The sequence below is a fragment of the Garra rufa genome, unplaced genomic scaffold (genome assembly GCF_049309525.1).
Source record: "Garra rufa unplaced genomic scaffold, GarRuf1.0 hap1_unplaced_003, whole genome shotgun sequence".
NCBI lineage: Eukaryota > Metazoa > Chordata > Actinopteri > Cypriniformes > Cyprinidae > Garra > Garra rufa.
Genome location: NW_027394278.1, coordinates 9,253,679 through 9,274,800, shown reverse-complemented (window position 1 = coordinate 9,274,800; position 21,122 = coordinate 9,253,679). Strand labels below are relative to the sequence as shown.

Genomic DNA, 21,122 nt, shown 5'->3' with positions numbered 1-21,122 from the left:
CCCATCCCAAGCAAAGGAAGGGCGGGTGCCCTGCGTTGACCAAGCGTCTTCTTCTTCTCTTGCTTAATGGCGGATCGCAAACAACTTTTAGGTGCATCGCGCCACCCGCTGCACAGAAGTGTGTAACATCACGTCGTTTGAGCGTTCTTGTGTTCTATTTATTAGCCCAGAGTTTTTACCCCACCTCATTATCAGAAGACTCCAAAGACTTCAGATGGGCGTGCCGGGTGGGGAGACCTCAAGAAACGGGAAGCACGGCTTTGAACCCGACGTCACCGGCTCTGCTATTAGACACAAAAATAGGGAAAGCGCACCGTTCCTGGAAACACTGCAATACCAGGCCGATGCATGGAGTGGACGGAGCAAGCCCCGGCTCCAGCTCCCTGATCCAAAAATCAATTTAATATGCAGTCCCCGGGTAGGGGACGTATCAGATATTAAACTGATAAGAACAGATACTACACTTGATCTTAGCCAAAAGGCCGAGAAGCGATGCCGTTGTGAGGCGGCGGGGAGGAAGCCGGAAACAGCGGCGGCCACCTCGGCCGCGGGCGGTCGCAGAGCCCTGAAACGTCGGGGGACGGCAGTACCCACCCCCGCCCGCAACGTCACCGAGCCTCGCCCCGATCGGCCGGGCGGTGGCGCTGCAGCGATGGAGAGTACGGCATCGCTCGTAACTCCCAAACGGTTTGTCGCAGAGCCACGTGCCTCATGTCATCGGAATCCTTGGCTCGAGCCGGACGAGAAGCAGGCCTCGGATTCGCTCGTCGCACTGACGAAATTTTCGACTATTTTGGATTTCGTCGAAAACCTACTTTTGCAAACCAGCGCTAGGCATTTGGCCCAGTCCGACCCGGAGCAGTGCAGAAAGATTCCCTGGAGTCTGACTGTCAATAATGATCCAAAAAACCCGGAAATTTCCATTCACCCTGGCGAGGGGACCCCAAAACGTTGGAAGGTCGTGTGGCCGAGTTTGCTAAAATGGCTATAACTCCCGCAAGGAATGAGATCGGTTCACCCAAATCGGCACACCTGTGCAGGGGCTCGGTCTGTGGTCAGGTGTAAAGGGGCGCTGCGACTGGCCACTTGGTGGCGCTGTAAGGTCAAAAAAAATAGGAAAAGGATACAAAAAGGACAGCCAAACAAACACGCAAACAGCTACAGCTACGCAACGCTTAGTCCAAACAAAAAGCGAGGTCTGTGAGAAATTTGAACTGAAACGCCCCCCAGGGGGCGATCTTTCAAGACCGCGAGTGACTTTGTTTTCACGCACAACACACACACACACACCAGGTGACAGACCTCCTCACTCTGAACAACTCTCTAAACCATTGATCATCCAGGAAAAAAAAGAGATAAAGACCAAACCACAGCAAAACAAACAAACAAACGAAAAAAGAGACAAAAACCCAACAAAAACATCTGCCTTTTCAAACCAACAAATCCAGGGGAGAGCGCGAACGCAGTCCCCCACTACCATAAATTATGCAGTCGAGATTCCCACATTTGGGGAATTCGCAGGGGTCAGCACGGCCGGAGTGCAATGGACGAGCCTCGCCCTGGGTGAACCACCTTCTTGATCATGGTGTCTCCCCTGCCAGGTAAGTATGAAGCTTTAGGCCGCCTGTCAGAGGAACCGCTTCCCTGTCTACCATCCTTATCAACGGTGACCCCCATCCCAAGCAAAGGAAGGGCGGGTGCCCTGCGTTGACCAAGCGTCTTCTTCTTCTCTTGCTTAATGGCGGATCGCAAACAACTTTTAGGTGCATCGCGCCACCCGCTGCACAGAAGTGTGTAACATCACGTCGTTTGAGCGTTCTTGTGTTCTATTTATTAGCCCAGAGTTTTTACCCCACCTCATTATCAGAAGACTCCAAAGACTTCAGATGGGCGTGCCGGGTGGGGAGACCTCAAGAAACGGGAAGCACGGCTTTGAACCCGACGTCACCGGCTCTGCTATTAGACACAAAAATAGGGAAAGCGCACCGTTCCTGGAAACACTGCAATACCAGGCCGATGCATGGAGTGGACGGAGCAAGCCCCGGCTCCAGCTCCCTGATCCAAAAATCAATTTAATATGCAGTCCCCGGGTAGGGGACGTATCAGATATTAAACTGATAAGAACAGATACTACACTTGATCTTAGCCAAAAGGCCGAGAAGCGATGCCGTTGTGAGGCGGCGGGGAGGAAGCCGGAAACAGCGGCGGCCACCTCGGCCGCGGGCGGTCGCAGAGCCCTGAAACGTCGGGGGACGGCAGTACCCACCCCCGCCCGCAACGTCACCGAGCCTCGCCCCGATCGGCCGGGCGGTGGCGCTGCAGCGATGGAGAGTACGGCATCGCTCGTAACTCCCAAACGGTTTGTCGCAGAGCCACGTGCCTCGTGTCATCGGAATCCTTGGCTCGAGCCGGACGAGAAGCAGGCCTCGGATTCGCTCGTCGCACTGACGAAATTTTCGACTATTTTGGATTTCGTCGAAAACCTACTTTTGCAAACCAGCGCTAGGCATTTGGCCCAGTCCGACCCGGAGCAGTGCAGAAAGATTCCCTGGAGTCTGACTGTCAATAATGATCCAAAAAACCCGGAAATTTCCATTCACCCTGGCGAGGGGACCCCAAAACGTTGGAAGGTCGTGTGGCCGAGTTTGCTAAAATGGCTATAACTCCCGCAAGGAATGAGATCGGTTCACCCAAATCGGCACACCTGTGCAGGGGCTCGGTCTGTGGTCAGGTGTAAAGGGGCGCTGCGACTGGCCACTTGGTGGCGCTGTAAGGTCAAAAAAAATAGGAAAAGGATACAAAAAGGACAGCCAAACAAACACGCAAACAGCTACAGCTACGCAACGCTTAGTCCAAACAAAAAGCGAGGTCTGTGAGAAATTTGAACTGAAACGCCCCCCAGGGGGCGATCTTTCAAGACCGCGAGTGACTTTGTTTTCACGCACAACACACACACACACACCAGGTGACAGACCTCCTCACTCTGAACAACTCTCTAAACCATTGATCATCCAGGAAAAAAAAGAGATAAAGACCAAACCACAGCAAAACAAACAAACAAACGAAAAAAGAGACGAAAACCCAACAAAAACATCTGCCTTTTCAAACCAACAAATCCAGGGGAGAGCGCGAACGCAGTCCCCCACTACCATAAATTATGCAGTCGAGATTCCCACATTTGGGGAATTCGCAGGGGTCAGCACGGCCGGAGTGCAATGGACGAGCCTCGCCCTGGGTGAACCACCTTCTTGATCATGGTGTCTCCCCTGCCAGGTAAGTATGAAGCTTTAGGCCGCCTGTCAGAGGAACCGCTTCCCTGTCTACCATCCTTATCAACGGTGACCCCCATCCCAAGCAAAGGAAGGGCGGGTGCCCTGCGTTGACCAAGCGTCTTCTTCTTCTCTTGCTTAATGGCGGATCGCAAACAACTTTTAGGTGCATCGCGCCACCCGCTGCACAGAAGTGTGTAACATCACGTCGTTTGAGCGTTCTTGTGTTCTATTTATTAGCCCAGAGTTTTTACCCCACCTCATTATCAGAAGACTCCAAAGACTTCAGATGGGCGTGCCGGGTGGGGAGACCTCAAGAAACGGGAAGCACGGCTTTGAACCCGACGTCACCGGCTCTGCTATTAGACACAAAAATAGGGAAAGCGCACCGTTCCTGGAAACACTGCAATACCAGGCCGATGCATGGAGTGGACGGAGCAAGCCCCGGCTCCAGCTCCCTGATCCAAAAATCAATTTAATATGCAGTCCCCGGGTAGGGGACGTATCAGATATTAAACTGATAAGAACAGATACTACACTTGATCTTAGCCAAAAGGCCGAGAAGCGATGCCGTTGTGAGGCGGCGGGGAGGAAGCCGGAAACAGCGGCGGCCACCTCGGCCGCGGGCGGTCGCAGAGCCCTGAAACGTCGGGGGACGGCAGTACCCACCCCCGCCCGCAACGTCACCGAGCCTCGCCCCGATCGGCCGGGCGGTGGCGCTGCAGCGATGGAGAGTACGGCATCGCTCGTAACTCCCAAACGGTTTGTCGCAGAGCCACGTGCCTCGTGTCATCGGAATCCTTGGCTCGAGCCGGACGAGAAGCAGGCCTCGGATTCGCTCGTCGCACTGACGAAATTTTCGGCTATTTTGGATTTCGTCGAAAACCTACTTTTGCAAACCAGCGCTAGGCATTTGGCCCAGTCCGACCCGGAGCAGTGCAGAAAGATTCCCTGGAGTCTGACTGTCAATAATGATCCAAAAAACCCGGAAATTTCCATTCACCCTGGCGAGGGGACCCCAAAACGTTGGAAGGTCGTGTGGCCGAGTTTGCTAAAATGGCTATAACTCCCGCAAGGAATGAGATCGGTTCACCCAAATCGGCACACCTGTGCAGGGGCTCGGTCTGTGGTCAGGTGTAAAGGGGCGCTGCGACTGGCCACTTGGTGGCGCTGTAAGGTCAAAAAAAATAGGAAATGGATACAAAAAGGACAGCCAAACAAACACGCAAACAGCTACAGCTACGCAACGCTTAGTCCAAACAAAAAGCGAGGTCTGTGAGAAATTTGAACTGAAACGCCCCCCAGGGGGCGATCTTTCAAGACCGCGAGTGACTTTGTTTTCACGCACAACACACACACACACACCAGGTGACAGACCTCCTCACTCTGAACAACTCTCTAAACCATTGATCATCCAGGAAAAAAAAGAGATAAAGACCAAACCACAGCAAAACAAACAAACAAACGAAAAAAGAGACAAAAACCCAACAAAAACATCTGCCTTTTCAAACCAACAAATCCAGGGGAGAGCGCGAACGCAGTCCCCCACTACCATAAATTATGCAGTCGAGATTCCCACATTTGGGGAATTCGCAGGGGTCAGCACGGCCGGAGTGCAATGGACGAGCCTCGCCCTGGGTGAACCACCTTCTTGATCATGGTGTCTCCCCTGCCAGGTAAGTATGAAGCTTTAGGCCGCCTGTCAGAGGAACCGCTTCCCTGTCTACCATCCTTATCAACGGTGACCCCCATCCCAAGCAAAGGAAGGGCGGGTGCCCTGCGTTGACCAAGCGTCTTCTTCTTCTCTTGCTTAATGGCGGATCGCAAACAACTTTTAGGTGCATCGCGCCACCCGCTGCACAGAAGTGTGTAACATCACGTCGTTTGAGCGTTCTTGTGTTCTATTTATTAGCCCAGAGTTTTTACCCCACCTCATTATCAGAAGACTCCAAAGACTTCAGATGGGCGTGCCGGGTGGGGAGACCTCAAGAAACGGGAAGCACGGCTTTGAACCCGACGTCACCGGCTCTGCTATTAGACACAAAAATAGGGAAAGCGCACCGTTCCTGGAAACACTGCAATACCAGGCCGATGCATGGAGTGGACGGAGCAAGCCCCGGCTCCAGCTCCCTGATCCAAAAATCAATTTAATATGCAGTCCCCGGGTAGGGGACGTATCAGATATTAAACTGATAAGAACAGATACTACACTTGATCTTAGCCAAAAGGCCGAGAAGCGATGCCGTTGTGAGGCGGCGGGGAGGAAGCCGGAAACAGCGGCGGCCACCTCGGCCGCGGGCGGTCGCAGAGCCCTGAAACGTCGGGGGACGGCAGTACCCACCCCCGCCCGCAACGTCACCGAGCCTCGCCCCGATCGGCCGGGCGGTGGCGCTGCAGCGATGGAGAGTACGGCATCGCTCGTAACTCCCAAACGGTTTGTCGCAGAGCCACGTGCCTCGTGTCATCGGAATCCTTGGCTCGAGCCGGACGAGAAGCAGGCCTCGGATTCGCTCGTCGCACTGACGAAATTTTCGACTATTTTGGATTTCGTCGAAAACCTACTTTTGCAAACCAGCGCTAGGCATTTGGCCCAGTCCGACCCGGAGCAGTGCAGAAAGATTCCCTGGAGTCTGACTGTCAATAATGATCCAAAAAACCCGGAAATTTCCATTCACCCTGGCGAGGGGACCCCAAAACGTTGGAAGGTCGTGTGGCCGAGTTTGCTAAAATGGCTATAACTCCCGCAAGGAATGAGATCGGTTCACCCAAATCGGCACACCTGTGCAGGGGCTCGGTCTGTGGTCAGGTGTAAAGGGGCGCTGCGACTGGCCACTTGGTGGCGCTGTAAGGTCAAAAAAAATAGGAAAAGGATACAAAAAGGACAGCCAAACAAACACGCAAACAGCTACAGCTACGCAACGCTTAGTCCAAACAAAAAGCGAGGTCTGTGAGAAATTTGAACTGAAACGCCCCCCAGGGGGCGATCTTTCAAGACCGCGAGTGACTTTGTTTTCACGCACAACACACACACACACACCAGGTGACAGACCTCCTCACTCTGAACAACTCTCTAAACCATTGATCATCCAGGAAAAAAAAGAGATAAAGACCAAACCACAGCAAAACAAACAAACAAACGAAAAAAGAGACGAAAACCCAACAAAAACATCTGCCTTTTCAAACCAACAAATCCAGGGGAGAGCGCGAACGCAGTCCCCCACTACCATAAATTATGCAGTCGAGATTCCCACATTTGGGGAATTCGCAGGGGTCAGCACGGCCGGAGTGCAATGGACGAGCCTCGCCCTGGGTGAACCACCTTCTTGATCATGGTGTCTCCCCTGCCAGGTAAGTATGAAGCTTTAGGCCGCCTGTCAGAGGAACCGCTTCCCTGTCTACCATCCTTATCAACGGTGACCCCCATCCCAAGCAAAGGAAGGGCGGGTGCCCTGCGTTGACCAAGCGTCTTCTTCTTCTCTTGCTTAATGGCGGATCGCAAACAACTTTTAGGTGCATCGCGCCACCCGCTGCACAGAAGTGTGTAACATCACGTCGTTTGAGCGTTCTTGTGTTCTATTTATTAGCCCAGAGTTTTTACCCCACCTCATTATCAGAAGACTCCAAAGACTTCAGATGGGCGTGCCGGGTGGGGAGACCTCAAGAAACGGGAAGCACGGCTTTGAACCCGACGTCACCGGCTCTGCTATTAGACACAAAAATAGGGAAAGCGCACCGTTCCTGGAAACACTGCAATACCAGGCCGATGCATGGAGTGGACGGAGCAAGCCCCGGCTCCAGCTCCCTGATCCAAAAATCAATTTAATATGCAGTCCCCGGGTAGGGGACGTATCAGATATTAAACTGATAAGAACAGATACTACACTTGATCTTAGCCAAAAGGCCGAGAAGCGATGCCGTTGTGAGGCGGCGGGGAGGAAGCCGGAAACAGCGGCGGCCACCTCGGCCGCGGGCGGTCGCAGAGCCCTGAAACGTCGGGGGACGGCAGTACCCACCCCCGCCCGCAACGTCACCGAGCCTCGCCCCGATCGGCCGGGCGGTGGCGCTGCAGCGATGGAGAGTACGGCATCGCTCGTAACTCCCAAACGGTTTGTCGCAGAGCCACGTGCCTCGTGTCATCGGAATCCTTGGCTCGAGCCGGACGAGAAGCAGGCCTCGGATTCGCTCGTCGCACTGACGAAATTTTCGGCTATTTTGGATTTCGTCGAAAACCTACTTTTGCAAACCAGCGCTAGGCATTTGGCCCAGTCCGACCCGGAGCAGTGCAGAAAGATTCCCTGGAGTCTGACTGTCAATAATGATCCAAAAAACCCGGAAATTTCCATTCACCCTGGCGAGGGGACCCCAAAACGTTGGAAGGTCGTGTGGCCGAGTTTGCTAAAATGGCTATAACTCCCGCAAGGAATGAGATCGGTTCACCCAAATCGGCACACCTGTGCAGGGGCTCGGTCTGTGGTCAGGTGTAAAGGGGCGCTGCGACTGGCCACTTGGTGGCGCTGTAAGGTCAAAAAAAATAGGAAATGGATACAAAAAGGACAGCCAAACAAACACGCAAACAGCTACAGCTACGCAACGCTTAGTCCAAACAAAAAGCGAGGTCTGTGAGAAATTTGAACTGAAACGCCCCCCAGGGGGCGATCTTTCAAGACCGCGAGTGACTTTGTTTTCACGCACAACACACACACACACACCAGGTGACAGACCTCCTCACTCTGAACAACTCTCTAAACCATTGATCATCCAGGAAAAAAAAGAGATAAAGACCAAACCACAGCAAAACAAACAAACAAACGAAAAAAGAGACAAAAACCCAACAAAAACATCTGCCTTTTCAAACCAACAAATCCAGGGGAGAGCGCGAACGCAGTCCCCCACTACCATAAATTATGCAGTCGAGATTCCCACATTTGGGGAATTCGCAGGGGTCAGCACGGCCGGAGTGCAATGGACGAGCCTCGCCCTGGGTGAACCACCTTCTTGATCATGGTGTCTCCCCTGCCAGGTAAGTATGAAGCTTTAGGCCGCCTGTCAGAGGAACCGCTTCCCTGTCTACCATCCTTATCAACGGTGACCCCCATCCCAAGCAAAGGAAGGGCGGGTGCCCTGCGTTGACCAAGCGTCTTCTTCTTCTCTTGCTTAATGGCGGATCGCAAACAACTTTTAGGTGCATCGCGCCACCCGCTGCACAGAAGTGTGTAACATCACGTCGTTTGAGCGTTCTTGTGTTCTATTTATTAGCCCAGAGTTTTTACCCCACCTCATTATCAGAAGACTCCAAAGACTTCAGATGGGCGTGCCGGGTGGGGAGACCTCAAGAAACGGGAAGCACGGCTTTGAACCCGACGTCACCGGCTCTGCTATTAGACACAAAAATAGGGAAAGCGCACCGTTCCTGGAAACACTGCAATACCAGGCCGATGCATGGAGTGGACGGAGCAAGCCCCGGCTCCAGCTCCCTGATCCAAAAATCAATTTAATATGCAGTCCCCGGGTAGGGGACGTATCAGATATTAAACTGATAAGAACAGATACTACACTTGATCTTAGCCAAAAGGCCGAGAAGCGATGCCGTTGTGAGGCGGCGGGGAGGAAGCCGGAAACAGCGGCGGCCACCTCGGCCGCGGGCGGTCGCAGAGCCCTGAAACGTCGGGGGACGGCAGTACCCACCCCCGCCCGCAACGTCACCGAGCCTCGCCCCGATCGGCCGGGCGGTGGCGCTGCAGCGATGGAGAGTACGGCATCGCTCGTAACTCCCAAACGGTTTGTCGCAGAGCCACGTGCCTCGTGTCATCGGAATCCTTGGCTCGAGCCGGACGAGAAGCAGGCCTCGGATTCGCTCGTCGCACTGACGAAATTTTCGGCTATTTTGGATTTCGTCGAAAACCTACTTTTGCAAACCAGCGCTAGGCATTTGGCCCAGTCCGACCCGGAGCAGTGCAGAAAGATTCCCTGGAGTCTGACTGTCAATAATGATCCAAAAAACCCGGAAATTTCCATTCACCCTGGCGAGGGGACCCCAAAACGTTGGAAGGTCGTGTGGCCGAGTTTGCTAAAATGGCTATAACTCCCGCAAGGAATGAGATCGGTTCACCCAAATCGGCACACCTGTGCAGGGGCTCGGTCTGTGGTCAGGTGTAAAGGGGCGCTGCGACTGGCCACTTGGTGGCGCTGTAAGGTCAAAAAAAATAGGAAAAGGATACAAAAAGGACAGCCAAACAAACACGCAAACAGCTACAGCTACGCAACGCTTAGTCCAAACAAAAAGCGAGGTCTGTGAGAAATTTGAACTGAAACGCCCCCCAGGGGGCGATCTTTCAAGACCGCGAGTGACTTTGTTTTCACGCACAACACACACACACACACCAGGTGACAGACCTCCTCACTCTGAACAACTCTCTAAACCATTGATCATCCAGGAAAAAAAAGAGATAAAGACCAAACCACAGCAAAACAAACAAACAAACGAAAAAAGAGACAAAAACCCAACAAAAACATCTGCCTTTTCAAACCAACAAATCCAGGGGAGAGCGCGAACGCAGTCCCCCACTACCATAAATTATGCAGTCGAGATTCCCACATTTGGGGAATTCGCAGGGGTCAGCACGGCCGGAGTGCAATGGACGAGCCTCGCCCTGGGTGAACCACCTTCTTGATCATGGTGTCTCCCCTGCCAGGTAAGTATGAAGCTTTAGGCCGCCTGTCAGAGGAACCGCTTCCCTGTCTACCATCCTTATCAACGGTGACCCCCATCCCAAGCAAAGGAAGGGCGGGTGCCCTGCGTTGACCAAGCGTCTTCTTCTTCTCTTGCTTAATGGCGGATCGCAAACAACTTTTAGGTGCATCGCGCCACCCGCTGCACAGAAGTGTGTAACATCACGTCGTTTGAGCGTTCTTGTGTTCTATTTATTAGCCCAGAGTTTTTACCCCACCTCATTATCAGAAGACTCCAAAGACTTCAGATGGGCGTGCCGGGTGGGGAGACCTCAAGAAACGGGAAGCACGGCTTTGAACCCGACGTCACCGGCTCTGCTATTAGACACAAAAATAGGGAAAGCGCACCGTTCCTGGAAACACTGCAATACCAGGCCGATGCATGGAGTGGACGGAGCAAGCCCCGGCTCCAGCTCCCTGATCCAAAAATCAATTTAATATGCAGTCCCCGGGTAGGGGACGTATCAGATATTAAACTGATAAGAACAGATACTACACTTGATCTTAGCCAAAAGGCCGAGAAGCGATGCCGTTGTGAGGCGGCGGGGAGGAAGCCGGAAACAGCGGCGGCCACCTCGGCCGCGGGCGGTCGCAGAGCCCTGAAACGTCGGGGGACGGCAGTACCCACCCCCGCCCGCAACGTCACCGAGCCTCGCCCCGATCGGCCGGGCGGTGGCGCTGCAGCGATGGAGAGTACGGCATCGCTCGTAACTCCCAAACGGTTTGTCGCAGAGCCACGTGCCTCGTGTCATCGGAATCCTTGGCTCGAGCCGGACGAGAAGCAGGCCTCGGATTCGCTCGTCGCACTGACGAAATTTTCGGCTATTTTGGATTTCGTCGAAAACCTACTTTTGCAAACCAGCGCTAGGCATTTGGCCCAGTCCGACCCGGAGCAGTGCAGAAAGATTCCCTGGAGTCTGACTGTCAATAATGATCCAAAAAACCCGGAAATTTCCATTCACCCTGGCGAGGGGACCCCAAAACGTTGGAAGGTCGTGTGGCCGAGTTTGCTAAAATGGCTATAACTCCCGCAAGGAATGAGATCGGTTCACCCAAATCGGCACACCTGTGCAGGGGCTCGGTCTGTGGTCAGGTGTAAAGGGGCGCTGCGACTGGCCACTTGGTGGCGCTGTAAGGTCAAAAAAAATAGGAAATGGATACAAAAAGGACAGCCAAACAAACACGCAAACAGCTACAGCTACGCAACGCTTAGTCCAAACAAAAAGCGAGGTCTGTGAGAAATTTGAACTGAAACGCCCCCCAGGGGGCGATCTTTCAAGACCGCGAGTGACTTTGTTTTCACGCACAACACACACACACACACCAGGTGACAGACCTCCTCACTCTGAACAACTCTCTAAACCATTGATCATCCAGGAAAAAAAAGAGATAAAGACCAAACCACAGCAAAACAAACAAACAAACGAAAAAAGAGACAAAAACCCAACAAAAACATCTGCCTTTTCAAACCAACAAATCCAGGGGAGAGCGCGAACGCAGTCCCTCACTACCATAAATTATGCAGTCGAGATTCCCACATTTGGGGAATTCGCAGGGGTCAGCACGGCCGGAGTGCAATGGACGAGCCTCGCCCTGGGTGAACCACCTTCTTGATCATGGTGTCTCCCCTGCCAGGTAAGTATGAAGCTTTAGGCCGCCTGTCAGAGGAACCGCTTCCCTGTCTACCATCCTTATCAACGGTGACCCCCATCCCAAGCAAAGGAAGGGCGGGTGCCCTGCGTTGACCAAGCGTCTTCTTCTTCTCTTGCTTAATGGCGGATCGCAAACAACTTTTAGGTGCATCGCGCCACCCGCTGCACAGAAGTGTGTAACATCACGTCGTTTGAGCGTTCTTGTGTTCTATTTATTAGCCCAGAGTTTTTACCCCACCTCATTATCAGAAGACTCCAAAGACTTCAGATGGGCGTGCCGGGTGGGGAGACCTCAAGAAACGGGAAGCACGGCTTTGAACCCGACGTCACCGGCTCTGCTATTAGACACAAAAATAGGGAAAGCGCACCGTTCCTGGAAACACTGCAATACCAGGCCGATGCATGGAGTGGACGGAGCAAGCCCCGGCTCCAGCTCCCTGATCCAAAAATCAATTTAATATGCAGTCCCCGGGTAGGGGACGTATCAGATATCAAACTGATAAGAACAGATACTACACTTGATCTTAGCCAAAAGGCCGAGAAGCGATGCCGTTGTGAGGCGGCGGGGAGGAAGCCGGAAACAGCGGCGGCCACCTCGGCCGCGGGCGGTCGCAGAGCCCTGAAACGTCGGGGGACGGCAGTACCCACCCCCGCCCGCAACGTCACCGAGCCTCGCCCCGATCGGCCGGGCGGTGGCGCTGCAGCGATGGAGAGTACGGCATCGCTCGTAACTCCCAAACGGTTTGTCGCAGAGCCACGTGCCTCGTGTCATCGGAATCCTTGGCTCGAGCCGGACGAGAAGCAGGCCTCGGATTCGCTCGTCGCACTGACGAAATTTTCGGCTATTTTGGATTTCGTCGAAAACCTACTTTTGCAAACCAGCGCTAGGCATTTGGCCCAGTCCGACCCGGAGCAGTGCAGAAAGATTCCCTGGAGTCTGACTGTCAATAATGATCCAAAAAACCCGGAAATTTCCATTCACCCTGGCGAGGGGACCCCAAAACGTTGGAAGGTCGTGTGGCCGAGTTTGCTAAAATGGCTATAACTCCCGCAAGGAATGAGATCGGTTCACCCAAATCGGCACACCTGTGCAGGGGCTCGGTCTGTGGTCAGGTGTAAAGGGGCGCTGCGACTGGCCACTTGGTGGCGCTGTAAGGTCAAAAAAAATAGGAAAAGGATACAAAAAGGACAGCCAAACAAACACGCAAACAGCTACAGCTACGCAACGCTTAGTCCAAACAAAAAGCGAGGTCTGTGAGAAATTTGAACTGAAACGCCCCCCAGGGGGCGATCTTTCAAGACCGCGAGTGACTTTGTTTTCACGCACAACACACACACACACACCAGGTGACAGACCTCCTCACTCTGAACAACTCTCTAAACCATTGATCATCCAGGAAAAAAAAGAGATAAAGACCAAACCACAGCAAAACAAACAAACAAACGAAAAAAGAGACAAAAACCCAACAAAAACATCTGCCTTTTCAAACCAACAAATCCAGGGGAGAGCGCGAACGCAGTCCCCCACTACCATAAATTATGCAGTCGAGATTCCCACATTTGGGGAATTCGCAGGGGTCAGCACGGCCGGAGTGCAATGGACGAGCCTCGCCCTGGGTGAACCACCTTCTTGATCATGGTGTCTCCCCTGCCAGGTAAGTATGAAGCTTTAGGCCGCCTGTCAGAGGAACCGCTTCCCTGTCTACCATCCTTATCAACGGTGACCCCCATCCCAAGCAAAGGAAGGGCGGGTGCCCTGCGTTGACCAAGCGTCTTCTTCTTCTCTTGCTTAATGGCGGATCGCAAACAACTTTTAGGTGCATCGCGCCACCCGCTGCACAGAAGTGTGTAACATCACGTCGTTTGAGCGTTCTTGTGTTCTATTTATTAGCCCAGAGTTTTTACCCCACCTCATTATCAGAAGACTCCAAAGACTTCAGATGGGCGTGCCGGGTGGGGAGACCTCAAGAAACGGGAAGCACGGCTTTGAACCCGACGTCACCGGCTCTGCTATTAGACACAAAAATAGGGAAAGCGCACCGTTCCTGGAAACACTGCAATACCAGGCCGATGCATGGAGTGGACGGAGCAAGCCCCGGCTCCAGCTCCCTGATCCAAAAATCAATTTAATATGCAGTCCCCGGGTAGGGGACGTATCAGATATTAAACTGATAAGAACAGATACTACACTTGATCTTAGCCAAAAGGCCGAGAAGCGATGCCGTTGTGAGGCGGCGGGGAGGAAGCCGGAAACAGGCAGTACCCACCCCCGCCCGCAACGTCACCGAGCCTCGCCCCGATCGGCCGGGCGGTGGCGCTGCAGCGATGGAGAGTACGGCATCGCTCGTAACTCCCAAACGGTTTGTCGCAGAGCCACGTGCCTCGTGTCATCGGAATCCTTGGCTCGAGCCGGACGAGAAGCAGGCCTCGGATTCGCTCGTCGCACTGACGAAATTTTCGGCTATTTTGGATTTCGTCGAAAACCTACTTTTGCAAACCAGCGCTAGGCATTTGGCCCAGTCCGACCCGGAGCAGTGCAGAAAGATTCCCTGGAGTCTGACTGTCAATAATGATCCAAAAAACCCGGAAATTTCCATTCACCCTGGCGAGGGGACCCCAAAACGTTGGAAGGTCGTGTGGCCGAGTTTGCTAAAATGGCTATAACTCCCGCAAGGAATGAGATCGGTTCACCCAAATCGGCACACCTGTGCAGGGGCTCGGTCTGTGGTCAGGTGTAAAGGGGCGCTGCGACTGGCCACTTGGTGGCGCTGTAAGGTCAAAAAAAATAGGAAAAGGATACGAAAAGGACAGCCAAACAAACACGCAAACAGCTACAGCTACGCAACGCTTAGTCCAAACAAAAAGCGAGGTCTGTGAGAAATTTGAACTGAAACGCCCCCCAGGGGGCGATCTTTCAAGACCGCGAGTGACTTTGTTTTCACGCACAACACACACACACACACCAGGTGACAGACCTCCTCACTCTGAACAACTCTCTAAACCATTGATCATCCAGGAAAAAAAAGAGATAAAGACCAAACCACAGCAAAACAAACAAACAAACGAAAAAAGAGACAAAAACCCAACAAAAACATCTGCCTTTTCAAACCAACAAATCCAGGGGAGAGCGCGAACGCAGTCCCCCACTACCATAAATTATGCAGTCGAGATTCCCACATTTGGGGAATTCGCAGGGGTCAGCACGGCCGGAGTGCAATGGACGAGCCTCGCCCTGGGTGAACCACCTTCTTGATCATGGTGTCTCCCCTGCCAGGTAAGTATGAAGCTTTAGGCCGCCTGTCAGAGGAACCGCTTCCCTGTCTACCATCCTTATCAACGGTGACCCCCATCCCAAGCAAAGGAAGGGCGGGTGCCCTGCGTTGACCAAGCGTCTTCTTCTTCTCTTGCTTAATGGCGGATCGCAAACAACTTTTAGGTGCATCGCGCCACCCGCTGCACAGAAGTGTGTAACATCACGTCGTTTGAGCGTTCTTGTGTTCTATTTATTAGCCCAGAGTTTTTACCCCACCTCATTATCAGAAGACTCCAAAGACTTCAGATGGGCGTGCCGGGTGGGGAGACCTCAAGAAACGGGAAGCACGGCTTTGAACCCGACGTCACCGGCTCTGCTATTAGACACAAAAATAGGGAAAGCGCACCGTTCCTGGAAACACTGCAATACCAGGCCGATGCATGGAGTGGACGGAGCAAGCCCCGGCTCCAGCTCCCTGATCCAAAAATCAATTTAATATGCAGTCCCCGGGTAGGGGACGTATCAGATATTAAACTGATAAGAACAGATACTACACTTGATCTTAGCCAAAAGGCCGAGAAGCGATGCCGTTGTGAGGCGGCGGGGAGGAAGCCGGAAACAGCGGCGGCCACCTCGGCCGCGGGCGGTCGCAGAGCCCTGAAACGTCGGGGGACGGCAGTACCCACCCCCGCCCGCAACGTCACCGAGCCTCGCCCCGATCGGCCGGGCGGTGGCGCTGCAGCGATGGAGAGTACGGCATCGCTCGTAACTCCCAAACGGTTTGTCGCAGAGCCACGTGCCTCGTGTCATCGGAATCCTTGGCTCGAGCCGGACGAGAAGCAGGCCTCGGATTCGCTCGTCGCACTGACGAAATTTTCGGCTATTTTGGATTTCGTCGAAAACCTACTTTTGCAAACCAGCGCTAGGCATTTGGCCCAGTCCGACCCGGAGCAGTGCAGAAAGATTCCCTGGAGTCTGACTGTCAATAATGATCCAAAAAACCCGGAAATTTCCATTCACCCTGGCGAGGGGACCCCAAAACGTTGGAAGGTCGTGTGGCCGAGTTTGCTAAAATGGCTATAACTCCCGCAAGGAATGAGATCGGTTCACCCAAATCGGCACACCTGTGCAGGGGCTCGGTCTGTGGTCAGGTGTAAAGGGGCGCTGCGACTGGCCACTTGGTGGCGCTGTAAGGTCAAAAAAAATAGGAAAAGGATACAAAAAGGACAGCCAAACAAACACGCAAACAGCTACAGCTACGCAACGCTTAGTCCAAACAAAAAGCGAGGTCTGTGAGAAATTTGAACTGAAACGCCCCCCAGGGGGCGATCTTTCAAGACCGCGAGTGACTTTGTTTTCACGCACAACACACACACACACACCAGGTGACAGACCTCCTCACTCTGAACAACTCTCTAAACCATTGATCATCCAGGAAAAAAAAGAGATAAAGACCAAACCACAGCAAAACAAACAAACAAACGAAAAAAGAGACAAAAACCCAACAAAAACATCTGCCTTTTCAAACCAACAAATCCAGGGGAGAGCGCGAACGCAGTCCCCCACTACCATAAATTATGCAGTCGAGATTCCCACATTTGGGGAATTCGCAGGGGTCAGCACGGCCGGAGTGCAATGGACGAGCCTCGCCCTGGGTGAACCACCTTCTTGATCATGGTGTCTCCCCTGCCAGGTAAGTATGAAGCTTTAGGCCGCCTGTCAGAGGAACCGCTTCCCTGTCTACCATCCTTATCAACGGTGACCCCCATCCCAAGCAAAGGAAGGGCGGGTGCCCTGCGTTGACCAAGCGTCTTCTTCTTCTCTTGCTTAATGGCGGATCGCAAACAACTTTTAGGTGCATCGCGCCACCCGCTGCACAGAAGTGTGTAACATCACGTCGTTTGAGCGTTCTTGTGTTCTATTTATTAGCCCAGAGTTTTTACCCCACCTCATTATCAGAAGACTCCAAAGACTTCAGATGGGCGTGCCGGGTGGGGAGACCTCAAGAAACGGGAAGCACGGCTTTGAACCCGACGTCACCGGCTCTGCTATTAGACACAAAAATAGGGAAAGCGCACCGTTCCTGGAAACACTGCAATACCAGGCCGATGCATGGAGTGGACGGAGCAAGCCCCGGCTCCAGCTCCCTGATCCAAAAATCAATTTAATATGCAGTCCCCGGGTAGGGGACGTATCAGATATTAAACTGATAAGAACAGATACTACACTTGATCTTAGCCAAAAGGCCGAGAAGCGATGCCGTTGTGAGGCGGCGGGGAGGAAGCCGGAAACAGCGGCGGCCACCTCGGCCGCGGGCGGTCGCAGAGCCCTGAAACGTCGGGGGACGGCAGTACCCACCCCCGCCCGCAACGTCACCGAGCCTCGCCCCGATCGGCCGGGCGGTGGCGCTGCAGCGATGGAGAGTACGGCATCGCTCGTAACTCCCAAACGGTTTGTCGCAGAGCCACGTGCCTCGTGTCATCGGAATCCTTGGCTCGAGCCGGACGAGAAGCAGGCCTCGGATTCGCTCGTCGCACTGACGAAATTTTCGGCTATTTTGGATTTCGTCGAAAACCTACTTTTGCAAACCAGCGCTAGGCATTTGGCCCAGTCCGACCCGGAGCAGTGCAGAAAGATTCCCTGGAGTCTGACTGTCAATAATGATCCAAAAAACCCGGAAATTTCCATTCACCCTGGCGAGGGGACCCCAAAACGTTGGAAGGTCGTGTGGCCGAGTTTGCTAAAATGGCTATAACTCCCGCAAGGAATGAGATCGGTTCACCCAAATCGGCACACCTGTGCAGGGGCTCGGTCTGTGGTCAGGTGTAAAGGGGCGCTGCGACTGGCCACTTGGTGGCGCTGTAAGGTCAAAAAAAATAGGAAAAGGATACAAAAAGGACAGCCAAACAAACACGCAAACAGCTACAGCTACGCAACGCTTAGTCCAAACAAAAAGCGAGGTCTGTGAGAAATTTGAACTGAAACGCCCCCCAGGGGGCGATCTTTCAAGACCGCGAGTGACTTTGTTTTCACGCACAACACACACACACACACCAGGTGACAGACCTCCTCACTCTGAACAACTCTCTAAACCATTGATCATCCAGGAAAAAAAAGAGATAAAGACCAAACCACAGCAAAACAAACAAACAAACGAAAAAAGAGACAAAAACCCAACAAAAACATCTGCCTTTTCAAACCAACAAATCCAGGGGAGAGCGCGAACGCAGTCCCCCACTACCATAAATTATGCAGTCGAGATTCCCACATTTGGGGAATTCGCAGGGGTCAGCACGGCCGGAGTGCAATGGACGAGCCTCGCCCTGGGTGAACCACCTTCTTGATCATGGTGTCTCCCCTGCCAGGTAAGTATGAAGCTTTAGGCCGCCTGTCAGAGGAACCGCTTCCCTGTCTACCATCCTTATCAACGGTGACCCCCATCCCAAGCAAAGGAAGGGCGGGTGCCCTGCGTTGACCAAGCGTCTTCTTCTTCTCTTGCTTAATGGCGGATCGCAAACAACTTTTAGGTGCATCGCGCCACCCGCTGCACAGAAGTGTGTAACATCACGTCGTTTGAGCGTTCTTGTGTTCTATTTATTAGCCCAGAGTTTTTACCCCACCTCATTATCAGAAGACTCCAAAGACTTCAGATGGGCGTGCCGGGTGGGGAGACCTCAAGAAACGGGAAGCACGGCTTTGAACCCGACGTCACCGGCTCTGCTATTAGACACAAAAATAGGGAAAGCGCACCGTTCCTGGAAACACTGCAATACCAGGCCGATGCATGGAGTGGACGGAGCAAGCCCCGGCTCCAGCTCCCTGATCCAAAAATCAATTTAATATGCAGTCCCCGGGTAGGGGACGTATCAGATATTAAACTGATAAGAACAGATACTACACTTGATCTTAGCCAAAAGGCCGAGAAGCGATGCCGTTGTGAGGCGGCGGGGAGGAAGCCGGAAACAGCGGCGGCCACCTCGGCCGCGGGCGGTCGCAGAGCCCTGAAACGTCGGGGGACGGCAGTACCCACCCCCGCCCGCAACGTCACCGAGCCTCGCCCCGATCGGCCGGGCGGTGGCGCTGCAGCGATGGAGAGTACGGCATCGCTCGTAACTCCCAAACGGTTTGTCGCAGAGCCACGTGCCTCGTGTCATCGGAATCCTTGGCTCGAGCCGGACGAGAAGCAGGCCTCGGATTCGCTCGTCGCACTGACGAAATTTTCGACTATTTTGGATTTCGTCGAAAACCTACTTTTGCAAACCAGCGCTAGGCATTTGGCCCAGTCCGACCCGGAGCAGTGCAGAAAGATTCCCTGGAGTCTGACTGTCAATAATGATCCAAAAAACCCGGAAATTTCCATTCACCCTGGCGAGGGGACCCCAAAACGTTGGAAGGTCGTGTGGCCGAGTTTGCTAAAATGGCTATAACTCCCGCAAGGAATGAGATCGGTTCACCCAAATCGGCACACCTGTGCAGGGGCTCGGTCTGTGGTCAGGTGTAAAGGGGCGCTGCGACTGGCCACTTGGTGGCGCTGTAAGGTCAAAAAAAATAGGAAAAGGATACAAAAAGGACAGCCAAACAAACACGCAAACAGCTACAGCTACGCAACGCTTAGTCCAAACAAAAAGCGAGGTCTGTGAGAAATTTGAACTGAAACGCCCCCCAGGGGGCGATCTTTCAAGACCGCGAGTGACTTTGTTTTCACGCACAACACACACACACACACACCAGGTGACAGACCTCCTCACTCTGAACAACTCTCTAAACCATTGATCATCCAGGAAAAAAAAGAGATAAAGACCAAACCACAGCAAAACAAACAAACAAACGAAAAAAGAGACAAAAACCCAACAAAAACATCTGCCTTTTCAAACCAACAAATCCAGGGGAGAGCGCGAACGCAGTCCCCCACTACCATAAATTATGCAGTCGAGATTCCCACATTTGGGGAATTCGCAGGGGTCAGCACGGCCGGAGTGCAATGGACGAGTCTCGCCCTGGGTGAACCACCTTCTTGATCATGGTGTCTCCCCTGCCAGGTAAGTATGAAGCTTTAGGCCGCCTGTCAGAGGAACCACTTCCCTGTCTACCATCCTTATCAACGGTGACCCCCATCCCAAGCAAAGGAAGGGCGGGTGCCCTGCGTTGACCAAGCGTCTTCTTCTTCTCTTGCTTAATGGCGGATCGCAAACAACTTTTAGGTGCATCGCGCCACCCGCTGCACAGAAGTGTGTAACATCACGTCGTTTGAGCGTTCTTGTGTTCTATTTATTAGCCCAGAGTTTTTACCCCACCTCATTATCAGAAGACTCCAAAGACTTCAGATGGGCGTGCCGGGTGGGGAGACCTCAAGAAACGGGAAGCACGGCTTTGAACCCGACGTCACCGGCTCTGCTATTAGACACAAAAATAGGGAAAGCGCACCGTTCCTGGAAACACTGCAATACCAGGCCGATGCATGGAGTGGACGGAGCAAGCCCCGGCTCCAGCTCCCTGATCCAAAAATCAATTTAATATGCAGTCCCCGGGTAGGGGACGTATCAGATATCAAACTGATAAGAACAGATACTACACTTGATCTTAGCCAAAAGGCCGAGAAGCGATGCCGTTGTGAGGCGGCGGGGAGGAAGCCGGAAACAGCGGCGGCCACCTCGGCCGCGGGCGGTCGCAGAGCCCTGAAACGTCGGGGGACGGCAGTACCCACCCCCGCCCGCAACGTCACCGAGCCTCGCCCCGATCGGCCGGGCGGTGGCGCTGCAGCGATGGAGAGTACGGCATCGCTCGTAACTCCCAAACGGTTTGTCGCAGAGCCACGTGCCTCGTGTCATCGGAATCCTTGGCTCGAGCCGGACGAGAAGCAGGCCTCGGATTCGCTCGTCGCACTGACGAAATTTTCGGCTATTTTGGATTTCGTCGAAAACCTACTTTTGCAAACCAGCGCTAGGCATTTGGCCCAGTCCGACCCGGAGCAGTGCAGAAAGATTCCCTGGAGTCTGACTGTCAATAATGATCCAAAAAACCCGGAAATTTCCATTCACCCTGGCGAGGGGACCCCAAAACGTTGGAAGGTCGTGTGGCCGAGTTTGCTAAAATGGCTATAACTCCCGCAAGGAATGAGATCGGTTCACCCAAATCGGCACACCTGTGCAGGGGCTCGGTCTGTGGTCAGGTGTAAAGGGGCGCTGCGACTGGCCACTTGGTGGCGCTGTAAGGTCAAAA

The 21,122-nt window shown here is 53.3% G+C and overlaps 25 non-coding genes across 25 annotated transcripts; all 25 read right to left on the bottom strand.

The window, feature by feature from the left end:
- Positions 1-303: 303 nt before the first annotated feature.
- LOC141310852 (U2 spliceosomal RNA) lies at positions 304-494 on the bottom strand. The gene has a single exon (XR_012348330.1). It is a non-coding gene; the product is annotated as a U2 spliceosomal RNA (small nuclear RNA).
- Positions 495-1,445: 951 nt separating this feature from the next.
- On the bottom strand, positions 1,446-1,609 carry LOC141310631 (U1 spliceosomal RNA). The gene has a single exon (XR_012348110.1). It is a non-coding gene; the product is annotated as a U1 spliceosomal RNA (small nuclear RNA).
- A 366-nt stretch (positions 1,610-1,975) lies between these two features.
- On the bottom strand, positions 1,976-2,166 carry LOC141310851 (U2 spliceosomal RNA). The gene has a single exon (XR_012348329.1). It is a non-coding gene; the product is annotated as a U2 spliceosomal RNA (small nuclear RNA).
- Positions 2,167-3,117: 951 nt separating this feature from the next.
- Positions 3,118-3,281, bottom strand: LOC141310630 (U1 spliceosomal RNA). The gene has a single exon (XR_012348109.1). It is a non-coding gene; the product is annotated as a U1 spliceosomal RNA (small nuclear RNA).
- Positions 3,282-3,647: 366 nt separating this feature from the next.
- On the bottom strand, positions 3,648-3,838 carry LOC141310850 (U2 spliceosomal RNA). Its single transcript, XR_012348327.1, has one exon. It is a non-coding gene; the product is annotated as a U2 spliceosomal RNA (small nuclear RNA).
- Positions 3,839-4,789: 951 nt separating this feature from the next.
- Positions 4,790-4,953, bottom strand: LOC141310629 (U1 spliceosomal RNA). The gene has a single exon (XR_012348107.1). It is a non-coding gene; the product is annotated as a U1 spliceosomal RNA (small nuclear RNA).
- Positions 4,954-5,319: 366 nt separating this feature from the next.
- On the bottom strand, positions 5,320-5,510 carry LOC141310849 (U2 spliceosomal RNA). The gene has a single exon (XR_012348326.1). It is a non-coding gene; the product is annotated as a U2 spliceosomal RNA (small nuclear RNA).
- A 951-nt stretch (positions 5,511-6,461) lies between these two features.
- Positions 6,462-6,625, bottom strand: LOC141310628 (U1 spliceosomal RNA). The gene has a single exon (XR_012348106.1). It is a non-coding gene; the product is annotated as a U1 spliceosomal RNA (small nuclear RNA).
- Positions 6,626-6,991: 366 nt separating this feature from the next.
- LOC141310848 (U2 spliceosomal RNA) lies at positions 6,992-7,182 on the bottom strand. The gene has a single exon (XR_012348325.1). It is a non-coding gene; the product is annotated as a U2 spliceosomal RNA (small nuclear RNA).
- Positions 7,183-8,133: 951 nt separating this feature from the next.
- On the bottom strand, positions 8,134-8,297 carry LOC141310627 (U1 spliceosomal RNA). The gene has a single exon (XR_012348105.1). It is a non-coding gene; the product is annotated as a U1 spliceosomal RNA (small nuclear RNA).
- Positions 8,298-8,663: 366 nt separating this feature from the next.
- LOC141310846 (U2 spliceosomal RNA) lies at positions 8,664-8,854 on the bottom strand. The gene has a single exon (XR_012348323.1). It is a non-coding gene; the product is annotated as a U2 spliceosomal RNA (small nuclear RNA).
- A 951-nt stretch (positions 8,855-9,805) lies between these two features.
- On the bottom strand, positions 9,806-9,969 carry LOC141310625 (U1 spliceosomal RNA). The gene has a single exon (XR_012348103.1). It is a non-coding gene; the product is annotated as a U1 spliceosomal RNA (small nuclear RNA).
- Positions 9,970-10,335: 366 nt separating this feature from the next.
- On the bottom strand, positions 10,336-10,526 carry LOC141310844 (U2 spliceosomal RNA). Its single transcript, XR_012348322.1, has one exon. It is a non-coding gene; the product is annotated as a U2 spliceosomal RNA (small nuclear RNA).
- A 951-nt stretch (positions 10,527-11,477) lies between these two features.
- Positions 11,478-11,641, bottom strand: LOC141310753 (U1 spliceosomal RNA). Its single transcript, XR_012348232.1, has one exon. It is a non-coding gene; the product is annotated as a U1 spliceosomal RNA (small nuclear RNA).
- Positions 11,642-12,007: 366 nt separating this feature from the next.
- LOC141310954 (U2 spliceosomal RNA) lies at positions 12,008-12,198 on the bottom strand. Its single transcript, XR_012348430.1, has one exon. It is a non-coding gene; the product is annotated as a U2 spliceosomal RNA (small nuclear RNA).
- A 951-nt stretch (positions 12,199-13,149) lies between these two features.
- Positions 13,150-13,313, bottom strand: LOC141310623 (U1 spliceosomal RNA). Its single transcript, XR_012348102.1, has one exon. It is a non-coding gene; the product is annotated as a U1 spliceosomal RNA (small nuclear RNA).
- Positions 13,314-13,679: 366 nt separating this feature from the next.
- Positions 13,680-13,870, bottom strand: LOC141310843 (U2 spliceosomal RNA). Its single transcript, XR_012348321.1, has one exon. It is a non-coding gene; the product is annotated as a U2 spliceosomal RNA (small nuclear RNA).
- An 898-nt stretch (positions 13,871-14,768) lies between these two features.
- On the bottom strand, positions 14,769-14,932 carry LOC141310622 (U1 spliceosomal RNA). The gene has a single exon (XR_012348101.1). It is a non-coding gene; the product is annotated as a U1 spliceosomal RNA (small nuclear RNA).
- Positions 14,933-15,298: 366 nt separating this feature from the next.
- On the bottom strand, positions 15,299-15,489 carry LOC141310842 (U2 spliceosomal RNA). The gene has a single exon (XR_012348320.1). It is a non-coding gene; the product is annotated as a U2 spliceosomal RNA (small nuclear RNA).
- Positions 15,490-16,440: 951 nt separating this feature from the next.
- Positions 16,441-16,604, bottom strand: LOC141310621 (U1 spliceosomal RNA). The gene has a single exon (XR_012348100.1). It is a non-coding gene; the product is annotated as a U1 spliceosomal RNA (small nuclear RNA).
- A 366-nt stretch (positions 16,605-16,970) lies between these two features.
- LOC141310841 (U2 spliceosomal RNA) lies at positions 16,971-17,161 on the bottom strand. The gene has a single exon (XR_012348319.1). It is a non-coding gene; the product is annotated as a U2 spliceosomal RNA (small nuclear RNA).
- A 951-nt stretch (positions 17,162-18,112) lies between these two features.
- On the bottom strand, positions 18,113-18,276 carry LOC141310620 (U1 spliceosomal RNA). Its single transcript, XR_012348099.1, has one exon. It is a non-coding gene; the product is annotated as a U1 spliceosomal RNA (small nuclear RNA).
- A 366-nt stretch (positions 18,277-18,642) lies between these two features.
- On the bottom strand, positions 18,643-18,833 carry LOC141310840 (U2 spliceosomal RNA). The gene has a single exon (XR_012348318.1). It is a non-coding gene; the product is annotated as a U2 spliceosomal RNA (small nuclear RNA).
- A 953-nt stretch (positions 18,834-19,786) lies between these two features.
- LOC141310751 (U1 spliceosomal RNA) lies at positions 19,787-19,950 on the bottom strand. The gene has a single exon (XR_012348230.1). It is a non-coding gene; the product is annotated as a U1 spliceosomal RNA (small nuclear RNA).
- A 366-nt stretch (positions 19,951-20,316) lies between these two features.
- LOC141310953 (U2 spliceosomal RNA) lies at positions 20,317-20,507 on the bottom strand. The gene has a single exon (XR_012348429.1). It is a non-coding gene; the product is annotated as a U2 spliceosomal RNA (small nuclear RNA).
- Between the last annotated feature and the right edge of the window lie 615 nt (positions 20,508-21,122).